Raw genomic sequence first — 17,245 nt, 5'->3', positions numbered from 1 at the left:
ATGGTGCGGTGCACCATTACATAGGTGCGGCGCACCTACGCTGATTCAACCCAGAAATTTCAGCCAACTATAAATACGAATTTAGGGGGTTTTGTTCAAAGAGAGCTGCAACTTAGGACCGTTTTGGAACCCTATTTGAGTTCCAATCATGATTCCATCAACATCAAAGCCTAATTTCATGTCCCAAGTCAAAGATTAGTGAAGCTAGAAGCTAGATCTCCATCATTCATCTCCATTTTTATAATCTCTTTCCTTTTTAACACTAGTTTTTCTCCATTGTAGTTTTAATGATGAATGCTTTAGTTTTAATTGATTTTATTCTTGTTTATCTTATGATTGTAGCTTAAATTACTTGTGTTCACTTGATTTGTAAACTTGATGCTTGGATTTTGTCTTAATCTATGAATAGGGTGTTTGAATGAGTTGATTATTATTGTGCTTGATTGATGATCCAATATTGCTATGCATTTGTTTTAGGATTTACTTTGATTACATAGATTGTGTAGCTCTCAAAGTGATTTGAGAAGTGAAACAATTTGTGCTTCAACACTCTAAGTGATCTAGACAACTACATTGAGAATTTCAAGTGATTGTGTTCTTAGTTTATGTTGGTTTTCAATTGGACTTTAGTCAACATAATGGTGTTTGATTATCTTAAGTAATTTTGATAATTAAAGGATTTTAAGTGATTTTAATCCTAAATCGAGTCTCGTTGAAATGAGTCTACATGAGTTAACGAATTTCATTTGATTGGGGTTTTATGGAAGTTGACGAATGGAAATGAAACTATATGTTTAAACATTGTTGTGTAATTAATGAATTGGGTAAACCATGGCAATAGGTGGAATAATCAAGTGGACACGTTTTTATCTTATTTGTTAATCTCTCTTAGGTTAATATTAGCTTAATCAACACTTTATCAAAAACCCCCAAATCAACTTAGGATAATTATTAGTGTTTTGAGATTCATGTAAACTGCTCCATGTGGAACGAACCTTGACTGAATATTTGCTAGTTGCTATAATGATCAGGTTATTGTTGCCCGGGCATTTGCGTTAATTAGTTAAGTTATTTGATCATTGTTTGTATTATTATAAGTTGAACACGAAACGTCTCGAAATCAACATGTGTGTTCGGGATTGGACATGTCTAGATCGATGTGTGAGGCGGTGTTGTCTCATGAAGAATCCTAAGTTTGAAGTTTTCTGTAACAACCCTGCTATTTCCGTTAAGCTTCGTTAACTGCCCATTAAGTTATTTAACGAAACTTACTTGAATTTTGTATATTTAATCTAATTAAATGCATACTTGAGTCCATGATGAACTACTATAATTAATATATGATTATACTAGCTGGAAAACTTATTTCATGTTTTGAAATACTGAGAAAACGATACGATTTTGAAAACTGCAACAGAGGTCCCGTGAGACTGCGAAACGTTTGATTTTTGATAAAATAAGTATTTTTAATAATTATTAACTTTAAGAAAAACATATTTAATTTATTATATTTTTAATGAATTAAACTTGGTGGGATGTGTTTTAACGATCAGTTAATGTTCCGGGAAGCCAAAGCATAATGTAATTTAATTTTAATAAATATATTATATAATTATTATGTTTTAAACATACTTTCAATTTATTAGAATTTATATAGATTAAAAACGCGAGAAATTAACGTTTATCAATCCGGTTTGCGTTTTCGGCTAACGACACTTAATGGGTACACTTAGAAAACTTGTCTAGCAACATTTGTGAGCCCATGGACTCCCTTTTGGACCCTTTGGCCGAATTCCTATCACCCCACCCATTTATGTGATTAATTTTAGCCCATGTGTGATTTACTAGTGATTTAAGCCCTAACTTAATTAAGGAACTAAGTATATAAAGCCTTTTAATCACAATTCCTTCCACCCTAAACCCCATCCACGACTAAAATCAGCCCCAAACACAATCATCATCATCGATCACTTCATCCTCATCAATCACCATCAAAAATTGCTTGTTTGCTTTAACCTTCAACACGAAAGTGCTTCCTTTGATTGTCCTCTACGCATTGATATAAACAATTTGATCTCTAGAGATATAAAATCACTAACCCTAATCTTATTAGATATGATTTTGATCAATTATATAGCGTACAAGGGTCTAGTGCTCAATTGATTGTGTTATTACTCGTTGTTAGTCATTATTGTGCGCGATTGATGTATTTTGTTGTAATCACAAATTTAATTGCTATGAATCTGATTAATTGAGTTTGTGTAATGATCTTTTAATGTATCTAGATAGATAAATCTCAAAAAATTAATAAATTTGGACTTTGATTTTGCATGATTTCGTTATGGTATGCTTAAGTTATGATCAATTGAAGTTTTACTAGGGTTTTACATGCTATACGAATCTTTTGGAATATGTGCTTTATGAATTGGTCATTGAAATGATAACCATTGATTTCCTTGTTAAAAATCACTCAAGTTGGACTTAAGAATCATGTCAAAAGATTTTGTATTGCTCTCGGTGTGACAAAATTAAAATTGTCGTTTTATATTGAGCTGAAACTGTTTTCGAAGTCACAAGAAATAACCTCACATGATCTATAAGTTGATTGAGACCTTTAAATTCTGGAATATGATTATTTAGATGTTCTTAAGCATATTACATTTAGATTCTATCTTCTGAAAATGTGAATTGCTATGTGTTATATGCATAACCAAATGACATGTCTGAATGTTATCTAAAAACTGAAGGTCTGATTTTAATGAATAAATTGTACAAATTGGCTACATGGATTGCTTTGGTTATTTTATCAAATAGAATTTGGAGTTTCTTGAGTCATCTCTAATTGGCCGTTTGTCAAAAGCAATTTTCAATATTAAATGAGAATTTTTCTTACACTGATGCGCGAGTAGAAATTGAATTGGTAAACCTTAACTAGACCCTTTCTGAAACCCAACTTGTAGACATTGTATGAGGCCATGGCTAGGCTTTTTGGAAACTTTTTTTAGTCTAGTTATGATCTGGAGTTTTCCATATTATCAGGATTTATGTGTTATGAATTATGCTCGTTGTTTTTAAGGTGTGCGTAAATTCAATGCCATGCGATAAACTGTGTACATGTAATCGACAAATTGTGAGCTAAAACATGTTAGTTGACTTAGGATTGACATGTTGACTAAGATTGCATGACATACTGAGATGATTAACTTTAGTTGACTACTTTAACCGAGTTGACTTTTGGTTTGACTTTGGTTGACTTTTGTTGACTTGCTTGGGCTAGTTGACTTTTGCTTGCTTGTTGAGTCAGTCTGAGCACTAGGACTATGCGTACACTATGGGTTGACATAGTGTGACCTACGTATTTACTTAAGGTAACTTATTTGATTAGCTTGCATTTTACGATCATGATCGTCCGACTACCTGATGTGTGCGAGGTGTAGTACGAAATACTATTAATTTTATTACGAAATAATATTAAATACGATACAATTTACACAAGTTTTATTTATTTATTTACAGATGGGATATACCTAAACCTTGCTATAACACTATAGGCAGTGTACCTAATCGTAGAGTAGTATAATTTTTAGTAAGTCCGGTTCGTTCCACAGGGAGCTGGCTTATTTTACACTATATTTTTATATAACTATATTTGTACAAAATATAAATATATATATATTACAATAATTATTATTATTATAAAAGGGGGGTTTTACCATTTAATGATTGGTTTGTCGATTTTATATTTTAAGCGAAACGTAAAGTAAATGACGATATTTAACTAACGATAAAATAAATAACAATAATTAAAATAAAAATAAATAAAAGTACGACGAAATATAAAATAAAATATATTATGCTTATTTAAACTTCCGTACTCATGATGTTTAACGTTTTGATTTTAATTTATTACCTTGGGTTAATTGTCCTTTGTACTGGATTATTCGATAAGTCCATCTGGTTTTGTCCATAATAGTCCATCGATCATAATTATAAAGTGCGAGGGTCTTCGCCAAATTAACCTTATACCCGAAGTCAAATATTCCAACTAATTGGGGACTTAAACTATAATAAGATTTTAATACATTGTTAATGATTACACCACATTATCGACTGCATGTAACCCAAGGTTTTAATACTTTATTAATAATTACACCAACTTCCCTTGAATGTAATCCACCCCTGTTTTAATGAGTCCAATGACTATTAATCCATCCCCGTGTCCGGTCAAATGAATAATTATTAGTATTTATAAATATCCCGCCCACCGTACCCAGTCAAGCGTATGTGGTTATATATAAATACGTCAAATTATAAATCTTTATATTAAATTAACAAGATATCATTTAGTTAATCAAATATAAAACCCATTAATAGCCCATAGTCCAATTTCCACAAGTGTTGGTCTTTTGTCCAAAGCCCAATAACCCCGTCTTAATATTTAGCCCAACATCATGATTACTTCGGCTCAAATAAGCATAATAATAACTTAAATATGATACATAATTAAAAAGGGAGAATTTAGCTTACAGTGATCATTAATCGCGTAGTGTTACAGAGACAGAGTTCCGACTTTAAAACCCGTAAAATAACCTTTACATTACCCAAACTAACTAATATAAAACTAAACTAATATTTATTGTATATATATATATATTATAACGTCCTCCCAATAGGGGCTGGAAGAAACGTCACTAATATCAAATAAACCAACATATTATAATACGAGAACAATACTAAATGATAAAGTTAAACTTTATTGAGTACGCAGCAGAAAATGAAACGTCGTTACAATGATGGAAATTACAATAAAGTAATTGTTTCATATGCAAGAATAATAAATACGATATCTCTTGATCCTAAGTCCAAGTAGCATCACATAAGCAGTAATTAAGTAAGCTTGATCAAACAGCACCTGAGACAAAACATGCTAAAGTGTCAACCAAAAAGGTTGAGTGAAATCATAGGTTTAACAAAAGTAGTTATCGTTGTTTTTAGATCACAAGATTTTGTTTTCAAAAGTAGATCACACAGATCTTAAGTTGTCAAAGAAGATCACAAAGATCTTTAAAGTTGATCTCGCAGGATCAAAAAGTTATGCCAATGCGTGATATTTAGACTAAACGTTCAAGTTTTCCCCAAGACAAGTTGTAGTTTATACTTGTCGGTTTAATTTTATTATTAAGTAATACAAAGACTTAGTCAAATGTATCAGGGACGTTACTCCCGATAGGCCTACCCTCAATAATTAAGCATGCAACAGCAATTAAAAATATCACTGTAGGGACTTAGTCGGACATAGCTGGGTATAGCATAGTTTTAAGTTGGTACTTGTGTCTAAAGTGTAAAATGTAAAAACAACATATGTCTCACCCCAATAAAAGTAAGTAAGTTGTGCACAATAGAAAGTGGGGCTATGAAGTTCACCTTAGTAAGTAGAGAGAGAGTTATTCCTCGAAATAGAAAGTTTGGATGAATGAGCAGAAAGTCAACCTATTGACATTTAAGAGTAGTTAAGTATTTTGTCCATGTTTAAGTTTAAGTATGCAAGTGTAGTTCGTTTTACTAAGTTTCCATTCCTAGTAAGTTTCTACTTTTAGAAAGTTTCCATTTTTAGAAAGTTGCCATGTCTAGAAAGTTTTCCACTTTTAGTAAGTTTCCTCTTTTAGCAAGTTTCCATGTTTAGATAGTCTCCACGTTTAGAAAGTTTCTATTTATAGTAAGTTAGTGTTGAACACTAGTGAGTTGTCCTTAATAAGTTTACCTCTTATTAAGTGTGAAAGTAACTAAGTGTTTGATTACTATAGTCGGGTTGATATTGTGGATCGTACCTAAACATCTATGCCACCGCCGAGGCACCAAAATGAACTATTGATACCGGTTGGCCCAGGATTTCTTGACCAAAATCTAATTTTGGCATTCGTAATCCACAAGCGTCCCATAGTGGTACCGATGAACACCCTAGGCCTTTGGCAATGTCGATGTTTAAGTAACTTCACGATATCGTGAAAGACTATCGTAAGCTTATAATATAGGTAGTATAGTATATGTGTTAATAATAGTATAAGTGTAAGTGTTAAATAATAGTATAAGTAATATTAGGATTTCATTAATTAACTAGGGTTAATTAATTAAAGTAGTATTTTAAATGATTAGGGTTTAGTATTAAATTTCTAGGGTTTAATAATTAATTAGGGTTAGGTTTAGGGTTTTAATACGTATATGTATATATAATTACATATACGTATGTATATATGTATGTATATAAAATATATTTTTTACATGTATATATATATATATATATATGTCAATTTGTATATGTATATATATATATATATATATTTATTTTGTTTCTTTAATTAACCATAAACAAATCTTTATCTAATCTCCTAGCTTTTAAAGATCAAACTTCCTTTTTCCCTTTTTTTCTAAAAGTCGACATGTATGTATGTATATGTATATTTATATTTTTTTTACATGAACAATATAAATGTATATTATCTAGTATAAATGTAATTATGAATATAACATGAATTGAAAGTAAACTTTAAGAGTTTTGGATCTATGGTTTTACCTTGATGAAGATCTATGAAGATTAACAAGAAAAAGTTGATGAACACTTGAAGATGAAGATTAAACCCTCGAAGATTGAAGAACACCTTTGAAGATCTTCGAAGAACACGAATAACGTGAAGAACACTTGAAGACCACTTGGAGATTGCTTGAAGATGATGGTGTTGTGGTGGTGGCTATGATTGCCGAAACCAAGAAAAGGGAGGGAGAGATTTTTAGGGTTTTTGTATGATGAATGGGATGAGAAAAATCTAAACCCTTGCACCTCCTTTTATACTTGAGCTAGGAAGGATCTAGAATTAGGGTTTAGTTAGGTTTTTCTTAGGGAATAAGTTAGGTTTAGGGGGGATGTATTTTGGGCCGAATTTGGGAGGGTATAATGGGCATTTTACCCCTTTAATTTTTGGCTAGGGTTTAGGGGAAGGAGGTGGAACCTTTTTCACTTTAGTCCTTATACTTTAATTTAGCTTAAATGATTCCTTAATTATCCAAGTTTAATTATTTAAGTGTACAAAGTTTAAGGTTATTTATTTTGTTCACAAAGGTTTATCAACCCATTATTTTTATCTTTTATTAACTTGTCGTTTTTCACACAAAGTTAATTATACGTTTTATAATTTTTAACGCTTAACAATTATTGATTAAAGTGTAATCATTAAGTTTAAATTATATAGTTGGGCATTTAATAAGGAAAAATATAGAATGGAAAAATGAGGGTCGTTATAGTACCTCCCCGTTATTGAAAACTTCGTCCCAAAGTTTTAAGTAGAGCTCTCATTTACGTCAGCAGTTGAGAAGAGATGGAAGTATTTCCGTATCATTTGGTTTTTGCGTTCCCATGTATATTAGGGGCTACTACACAAATCCCAACGGATTTTAACAATAGAGTTTGATTTTCACGTTCCCTGGTACAATCGGGGCCCTTACGTGAATTCCAATGAGTGCTAACAATAAGTATATTGTTTTGTTTACACGTTTGATCTCATGATCGTTAACCTTATTAGGTCGTTTACAAAGTGCATTAAATGCGGAGATTTTCCAAGGAATAACAAGAGTGTCGTTTGACTAGTTTTCCTTTAAAAGGAAATATGATGCTATATCAGCATTAAATGTGTCGTTGAGCTCATTAAAGTTTTGAGTGTTCATGCCATGATAAATGGAATGAAGTACTTAGAGATTTTAGTTATGTAGTTTGATGTATGGCTGGTGTTTGTTAGAGATAGTACTAGCTTCAAGTTGTGAAAGGTAACCATAATACCTTTAGTTTTCCAGAGATGTATAATAGACAAATGAGATGTTAGTTGAGGATTCCTTGACCTCAGGATAATATAAGCGATTAAATGAAAGACATCGTTCAGTATACATGAGAACTTGTCTTTTAGAAACAGTTTCAGAATGTATCTTTAAGATTTATGATTTCAGTTTCATGTCGAATCATAGATTAAAACTTGACTAGAATAACATCTAGTTGCAATTCATGAAAGAAGAAATGTTTAGAGTATCTTCATAAATGTTTAAGGTAACTCCCTCAGAGTAAGAAAAGTGTTTTCGCACCAATGGCGAGTCCGTTTATTATTTATTTACGAGTTTAAACGCGGATTCGAATAAATGTGAATCATTGTTCATAGGGTATTATTTCTATCATGAAGGAACCTCTGCTTCCTTGTTCAAAAGATCATATAATTGATGTTTACGAGAGCGTTGTAGTTTAGCCGCGAAATACTAGAAGTAGAAACTTCTTAATGATTAGCATAGCAAGGAAGAGATGATGTATGTAGAGAGGTAAGTCTCGTTCTTGCATGGGGAATGAGAATAAAGGTGATCCAAAGACAGTGGAGAGTAATACGAAAGTTTTAATAATAAGCCAAAGTAATTTTTGAAAAGTTGCGACGTTTGATAAACGAAACGGAGCTTGAGTTACGTACAACACGTACTATTTTACGTGAAATAATTTGAACCATACAAAAATAGTTGATTAAAAGAATGTTTAATTTGATAAAACAAAGGTAAATTGATAAAATACGAAAGTGTTTATATAATCAGTGAAAGTAATTTTAGAGAAAGTGACGAAATGATGTTCAGAGTAAAACTAGAGTTACGTAAAATTGTAAAGTAATTTTGATTTAATCAAAGTGGAAAATTGTAGAAGCGAAAGTATAATTTGATATGTACTAGTACGTAAAGTTAAATTTATGTAAAAGATTTTATAAATTGCATAAGTGAAAAATCATTTTCTTTATAAATTCTGGGATAATTTGAAAATAAAGACACGTGTAAGAAATATTTGGAAAACGGGATATTTGTATTTAAGAGTTTATTTGTTTGAGAGAAAAATTGATCGTAGATTTTGAAATTCCAGAGGATAATTGTGTAATAATTATTTCGAGGTAGTGAAAACTAATGAATTGGCTTTTATCAGGGCACGAGTCCTTGGACTCAAAATGTTAACATTAAAGTTAGAAGGATGATAATGTGGTTATTATCAAATGAGTAAATCCCTCAGATTTAGAGTTATGTATGAAAGAACTTCAAATAAGATTTGCAACTTTGAATCGTTCGAGTGATAGTGAGAGTTCGAGAACTCGGCATGAATAATCCGGCAGTCACCTAGACAAGTATAAATAATTGCTAAAGCAGTGACTTTCAACTATGTAATGATCGTTTGAATTTAGCCTTAGTTGGCCCGAGAGGAGGATACGTTAAAGTATGATGGAATCATTTCAGTTGTTACAGCAGTATGTGATGAGTTTAGCTCAAGCCACAACTTGAGATAGTGTGTTTCACCTTTGATTTTCGAGTTGACAATAATCGATTATTATTTGAGTATGACACCATTACTTGCATGGTGCCAAGTTGTCCACTATAAGTAAATGCACGAGTGCAGAATTTTCTTGACTATAATAGTCAAAACGATACATGTATGGAGGTTCCATTCTTCAAAAGATTATGCGTATGAGATATTTATCATCCCAATATAGAAAATGTAATAGCGAACATGGTGTTTGTGATATCGACGTTTGAGGGTTCAAATGACATAGGTTTATGAAAGTCATATGTAAATTTACACCAAAAATGTAATAACAGAGAGGATCTGGTTATAACAAGTGATGATTAAGTATCAATAATCAGAAAATATCCATTTAGGATAAATGAATGTAAAATTTCAAGATTCGATTGTTTTCAACCTTTTTATGGTACGTGAGTATGAGATAGATATATAGTTTGATTAGAATAAGTTCCTCGTATCTACTAATATCAAGATGATCATTTTTCTCCCTTCATGCCCTTGCATTTGGGTTTTTGAACAGATAGTTTGAGAGTTTTCTTTGATTCACTTTCTATTCCATACGTCATGATTTGGAATTTTTCTATGAATTACCAGAATATAATCACGTTGGCCACCGTCATTATATTTCACTAATTCATATTTCCATTCCAAGGTCACTCCATAAGGTTAGGATATGTGATCAATGATGATTTCTAATATAGTGTGTTAAGGATAGCAGTAATCTTAGCTGGATCGACAACATGTCGGTTTTAAGCCAAAACTTGCACTTGGAAAAGTTTGCGTAGAGTTGTTCTTTTTCTTAAGAGTTTAAGAATGAATTTGCAAATGTTGCTCATGTTCTTTCTCACTCTTGGAGCAGATCAAAATGTCTTCCATGAAAACAGTTACGAACTTGTCGAGTTTAAGTTGCAGTCTTTATAGACTTTGTCAACTTTCATGTGTTTGAAAGTTATGGAAGTTGTGGAAGTTATGAAATGGACGTGGTCAAACTAGAAAGTTATGAAACATCGTGGTAAGAGTTGGTGCAGTTGAACGAACCATGATTTTTCACTACATAAGAGTGTATAGAAGTTTGATAAATCGGATAGGTCATAAGTTTGAAAAATTTAAAGTGGGATAAAGATGAATATGATATAAATGAAACACTTTATATTATTAAGAACGAGGCATTAAACAAGCCCTTTTTTTACACGATTCAGAAATAGAAATAGTTTAAGGCATAGCCTTTACATAGAAAAGAATTTGGGAAAATAAACTATGAAATATTAAGATTGAAGTAGTCTTCGTATTTCTTCTTCTCGTACTCAACCCTCTTCATAAACTTCTCAACTTTCTCATTCTTCGCCTTTTGTTTCTCATGCAGGAACTCGAGATTATCATAAAGATTAGAAACATCATTGTTGATTACATGGTACTTGTGGTCCCTCATAGAAAGTTGATTATTCACGCGGTTTTCCTCCATCTTCAATCTAAGGTCAACGTCTTCTCTTAGGTAGGAGTGAGATTGCTTTCCCCATCGGGCATTTCTATCACTTTCATACTTCACCAACTTTATCTCTTTCTTTAGCTCGGCATTTTCCTCCATGAGCTTCTTGATTTGAACATCGATCCTCGCAATATGGCGAATTAGGCCATCGATAGTTTTTCGCAGATTCATGATCTCGCACTTGGCATCAACTTCATCGTAGGAAGGAGATCGGGATCTTTTCTTTGACGGGCCAATTTATTCAAGACGTTTCCTCTTGTCTTTATTTCTCGGGGTTGTATAGTATTCAGGAGATCCATGTGAATTTAGGATAGTATTTGGGCTATAATTTGGTGAGGGAGGACCACCAAAGCCATAAGGTGGGCTTTGGACTGGTCTTTCAGTGGAAGACCTTTCAGTATCTTTTTCGGTTGGCTTGAAAAGATTCATTTTGTTCGCTTGATGAGAATTAGACATCCTAACATTAGGAAAGGGATTTTGATCAATTTTAAGATAAGCATATGTTTTAAGATTACAAGGCAATCCTAAGTGCTTTAAAGTCTAAGGCAGGAAAGGTTATAGTTTCCTAGATTGCTAAGGCACCCTAGCTAACAAGTAAGGCACACATAAAGATGCAATCCTGGTTCTCTATAACAGCTGGTTATGCTCTGATACCACTCTGTAACGTCCTCCCAATAGGGGCTGGAAGAAACGTCACTAATATCAAATAAACCAACATATTATAATACGAGAACAATACTAAATGATAAAGTTAAACTTTATTGAGTACGCAGCAGAAAATGAAATGTCGTTACAATGATGGAAATTACAATAAAGTAATTGTTTCATATGCAAGAATAATAAATGCAATATCTCTTAATCCTAAGTCCAAGTAGCATCACATAAGCAGTAATTAAGTAAGCTTGATCAAACAGCACCTAAGACAAAACATGCTAAAGTGTCAACCAAAAAGGTTGAGTGAAATCATAGGTTTAACAAAAGTAGTTATCGTTGTTTTTAGATCACAAGATTTTGTTTTCAAAAGTAGATCACACAGATCTTAAGTTGTCAAAGAAGATCACAAAGATCTTTAAAGTTGATCTCGCAGGATCAAAAAGTTATGTCATTGCGTAATAATTAGACTAAACGTTCAAGTTTACCCCAAGACAAGTTGTAGCTTACACTTGTCGGTTTAATTTCATTATTAAGTAATACAAAGACTTAGTCAAATGTATCGGGAACGTTACTCCCGATAGGCCTACCCCCAATAATTATGCATGCAGCAGCAATTAAAAATATCACTGTAGGGACTTAGTCGGACATAGTCGGGTATAGCATAGTTTTAAGTTGGTACTTGTGTCTAAAGTGTAAAATGTAAAAACAGCATATGTCTCACCCCAATAAAAGTAAGTAAGTTGTGCACAATAGAAAGTGGGGCTATGAAGTTCACCTTAGTAAGTAGAGAGAGAGTTATTTCTCAGAATAGAAAGTTTAGATGAATGAGCAGAAAGTCAACCTATTGACATTTAAGAGTAGTTAAGTATTTTGCCCATGTTTAAGTTTAAGTATGCAAGTGTAGTTCGTTTTACTAAGTTTCCATTCCTAGTAAGTTTCTACTTTTAGAAAGTTTCCATTTTTAGAAAGTTGCCATGTCTAGAAAGTTTTCCACTTTTAGTAAGTTTCCTCTTTTAGGAAGTTTCCATGTTTAGATAGTCTCCACGTTTAGAAAGTTTCTATTTATAGTAAGTTAGTGTTGAACACTAGTGAATTGTCCTTAATAAGTTTACCTCTTATTAAGTGTGAAAGTAACTAAGTGTTTGATTACTATAGTTGGGTTGATATTGTGGATCGTACCCAAACATCTATGCCACCGCCGAGTCACCAAGATGAACTATCGATACCAGTTGGCCCAGGATTTCTTGACCAAAATCTAAGTTTGGCATTCGTAATCCACAAGCGTCCCATAGTGGTACCGATGAACACCCTAGGCCTTTGGCAACGTCGATGTTTAAGTAACTTCACGCTATCGTGAAAGACTATCGTAAGCTTATAATATAGGTAGTATAGTATATGTGTTAATAATAGTATAAGTGTAAGTGTTAAATAATAGTATAAGTAATATTAGGATTTCATTAATTAACTAGGGTTAATTAATTAAAGTAGTATTTTAAATGATTAGAGTTTAGTATTAAATGTATAGGGTTTAATAATTAATTAGGGTTAGGTTTAGGGTTTTAATACGTATATGTATATATAATTCGTATGTATGTATATATATATATATATATGTGTTAATTTGTATATATATATATATATATATATATATATATATATATATATATATATATATATATATATATATATATATATTTTGTTTCTTTAATTAACCATAAACAAATCTTTATCTAATCTCCTAGCTTTTAAAGATCAAACTTCCTTTTTACCTTTTTTTTTAAAAGTCGACATGTATGTATGTATATGTATATTTATATTTTTTTTAAATGAACAATATAAATGTATATGATCTAGTATGAATGTAATTATGAATATAACATGAATTGAAAGTAAACTTTAAGAGTTTTGGATCTAGGGTTTTACCTTGATGAAGATCTATGAAGATTAACAAGAAAAAGTTGATGAACACTTGAAGATGAAGATCAAACCCTCGAAGATTGAAGAACACCTTTGAAGATCTTCGAAGAACGCGAAGAACACTTGAAGAGCAGTTGGAGATTGCTTGAAGATGATGGTGTTGTGGTGGTGGCTATGATTGCCGAAACCAAGAAAAGGGAGGGAGAGATTTTTAGGGTTTTTGTTAGGTTTTTCTTAGGGAATAAGTTAGGTTTAAGGGGGATGTATTTTGGGCCGAATTTAGGAGGGTATAATGGGCATTTTACCCCTTTAATTTTCGGCTAGGGTTTAGGGGAAGGAGGTGGAACCTTTTTCACTTTAGTCCTTATACTTTAATTTAGCTTAAATGATTCCTTAATTATCCAAGTTTAATTATTTAAGTGTACAAAGTTTAAGATTATTTATTTTGTTCACAAAGGTTTATTAACCCATTATTTTTATCTTTTATTAACTTGTCGTTTTTCACACAAAGTTAATTATACGTTTTATAATTTTTAACGCTTAACAATTATTGATTAAAGTATAATCATTAAGTTTAAATTATATAGTTGGGCATTTAATAAGGAAAAATATAGAATGAAAAAATGAGGGGCGTTATATATATATATATATATATATATATATATATATATATATATATATATATATATATATATATATATATATTACAGAGAGAGAGAGATATGATTGTGGTGTGTTTTTGCTCGTCGAACCTTGTGGCTTTTATAGACCTGACCAGAAATTTGGGACCATGCGATCGCATGGCTGTGATGCCTAAATCCCATGCGATCGCATGGACAGACTGTCCAGCTCAAATTGTGTTTAAAACGTGGGCTGCTGAGTTTATTTAATATATATAATATAATATATATAATTTTATATAATTATATATATAATATTATATTCTTGTGCATAGTTGACTCGTAATTTTAGGTCCGTTGACTCGCACGTTGATGCTCGGTTTATGTCTCGGTTCTGGATTTTCGAACGTCTTTTCGTACGCGTAGATATCTTGTACTTTGCGTTCCGCGATTTGTAATTTGGACAAAAAAAATATTTTCCTTAACTCCCAAAATCCGTGCAAGTCTTTAACTCACTTTTAGTGGCACTTTTGAGTGCACTATGGCTTTAGTGGCACTTTTCAGGCTTTAGTGGCACTTTTTCTTCAATTCTTTAATCCTCGTGCTTCGTCTTCACATTAATTTATTTAAACGATTACAACTTAAAAATATAATAATTACAACTAAAAACTTTACATATTGGAATGATATTGCGACTAAATATATGTTCATTTGGAGCACTATCAAATATCCCCACACTTGAACGTTGCTTGTCCTCAAGCAATACAGAACTTGAAATTAAATCACACTTCACTCGAATCACTTTTTTATTCTCACACTTTATACATCAGTGATTTTGATACGGCGGTATAAACAGTGATAGTAACGATGTGGTTTACAGTCCCACATGACTATGAAAATGTAGATCCTTTAAGGAAATTGGATCTTTATGTAAACATTTGATCTTTTAAAAATTCATTCTAGCTTTTACCCTAGATAAGTTTTTTGGAATAACCCTTCACCGGTGTTTGCAAAATGTTTTTGTGGGTTTTGTAGGTTTCAGATTTGAAAATTATAGCTCAAAACTTGTGGTTTTGTGTCACCCACTTGCTAACCTTGTATTAGAAAAGCACACGTCCAGTATACTTGCTCCGTATATTACCTTTAGGTAAACTACCGTCCGGTTGTAAAGGAAAGCATTGAACAAGCAACTGTTAAGGCAATGTCTAATGACATGCAGATGTTCATGGTCCACAACATGTCGGATGCAAGTACTATCCTTTGTAGGAGAAATAGTAAAGATCACCATATAGTTTTTCGGTCTGGCACAAGGTCCTGTCTTCGACCATGCTATGCAACCACCGTTCTTACGGTTGACACCCGATTTGGTTCAGATGACCTAATGAATTTCGGTAAATTCTTAGGATTTTACGTTCAATGGTAATGAACACATTAAAAGTAGGTTTTTCAGAAAACAAATCGGTTTTAGTTTTTGATCAAAATATTTTCTCGTTCAAGCTCGAGTTTAGATATCATCGAATTCCATGAGTTTGTAATTCTCAATCTTTAAAGTCAATCTCAAGGATTGAGTAATATCAGGCTTAAAAGCTGATTTTTAATCTTTAAGGAGATTATCCTTTCTCGGGGTCTGATTCATTAGTCTTATCAAGCTAATTTGCACAGCGCCCTCCCCATTTTATAAGACAGATCCTCTCATGGTTAGGATAAGTCTAACCACTTGGCGACCCTGTTTGATGCTGAGGTCCGTGGATTTTCTGCTAATTTTAGAGATGACTTTTCTAGATTTTTCGTCAACCTACAGCTGGTCTGGACGATATCTTTCTGACCTAAATCAAGAAGTGCGTGTCTTTTTCGGAAGACTTTACTTCCTTCTAATGATGGAATTGATTCATCGTGTAGATCCATCTTTTCTTTCAAATGTATTACAATAAACCGGGTAAAACAGTTAATTTAGTGCAAAACAAAAGCACCTGCAATAACTTTACAGAAACATGTGATAGATAGTTTTTAATTGAATAACTTGGTACATTCTCCCTACACTTGGCTTTTATTTATTTCTTTCTTTGCCTTTTTATTCTCCTTTTTTCCATTTTAAATGAATTCAAGCATTTTAGGTTGTTTCTCAATTTATGTCCTTTCCGAGGTAACGATAATTTCGGTATTAACACCTAGTTTTTATCGTTCATAAATATGTATAAACATGATTTTGAATTCATTTAGTTGAAATTTTTTCAAATTTTCACAAAATTTGGCAAATAAACCAAGTGCAAACCCGAGAGAATTTATAACCCTTCCCCACACTTGAGATCATGCAATGCCCTCATTTGCATGAAATCAGACTATAATTAAAAATTCATGAGGGTGATTAGTGTAGAAAAGTAGTTAAAGATACCTAGTTTCTAATTATAAAGCTCGTCGAATGATAGATGGCGCGCCTCATCGTTCATTCTTTTTGTTGTTTTATCACACATTTTTTTCCTTCAAAAACGGTTGCTTTTCCGAACTATTTGCTAATCTTTGAAAATGCGTCTTTTACCCTTACTCATCATGCATGTTTATTAACGACTTATGCACTAACCCGAACCCCGAATTTAACGTTAAGTGGGGTTAGACTTCCCCACACTTAGCTGACGACATGTGAAGTGGGTAGAATAAGTTCCGCGGATTAAAATAGTGAGCCATTTATTTACATCTCGGGTGGTATATAATATATCAATGGGTTTAAAGTTTAGACCCACCCGATCGTCACTACTTAATTCTTTTTTAAGTATAGCTTTTAGTAAATGGATATGTCTCTTTTCTGGTTCTTGGTCAAATGGATCGTTGTACACCGACATACATATTTCATTAGGGTGGACAATTCCTAATATTTCCTTCCGTTCATTCTCGTTTCACCTCTATTACCCAATTGGGTGAAATCCGAGGTGTCAATATCTATTACATCTCGTAGTTCATCTTCGGTAGATGACTCGTCTATTGAGAATATTGGGTTGGAAGGTTGTGGGATGGTGAATTTCGGGATCGAAGCAAATTCTTCTTCTTTAACGGTCCTTATTGGTCCCACCACTTTGATCTCGGCGGTAAAATTTTCAACATTATCGTTTTTCCAAGAGTATCAATTTGTCACCCTTACTTCTTCTTCATTCATTGATGGATCGATGATTTTTGTCGGTAGAGGTTAATGTGTCGATATGTTGTGAAATTGGTAAA

This window comes from Rutidosis leptorrhynchoides, chromosome 7 (genome assembly GCF_046630445.1).
Source record: "Rutidosis leptorrhynchoides isolate AG116_Rl617_1_P2 chromosome 7, CSIRO_AGI_Rlap_v1, whole genome shotgun sequence".
In the NCBI taxonomy this organism is placed as follows: Eukaryota; Viridiplantae; Streptophyta; class Magnoliopsida; order Asterales; family Asteraceae; genus Rutidosis; species Rutidosis leptorrhynchoides.
This window is presented reverse-complemented; position numbering follows the sequence as displayed.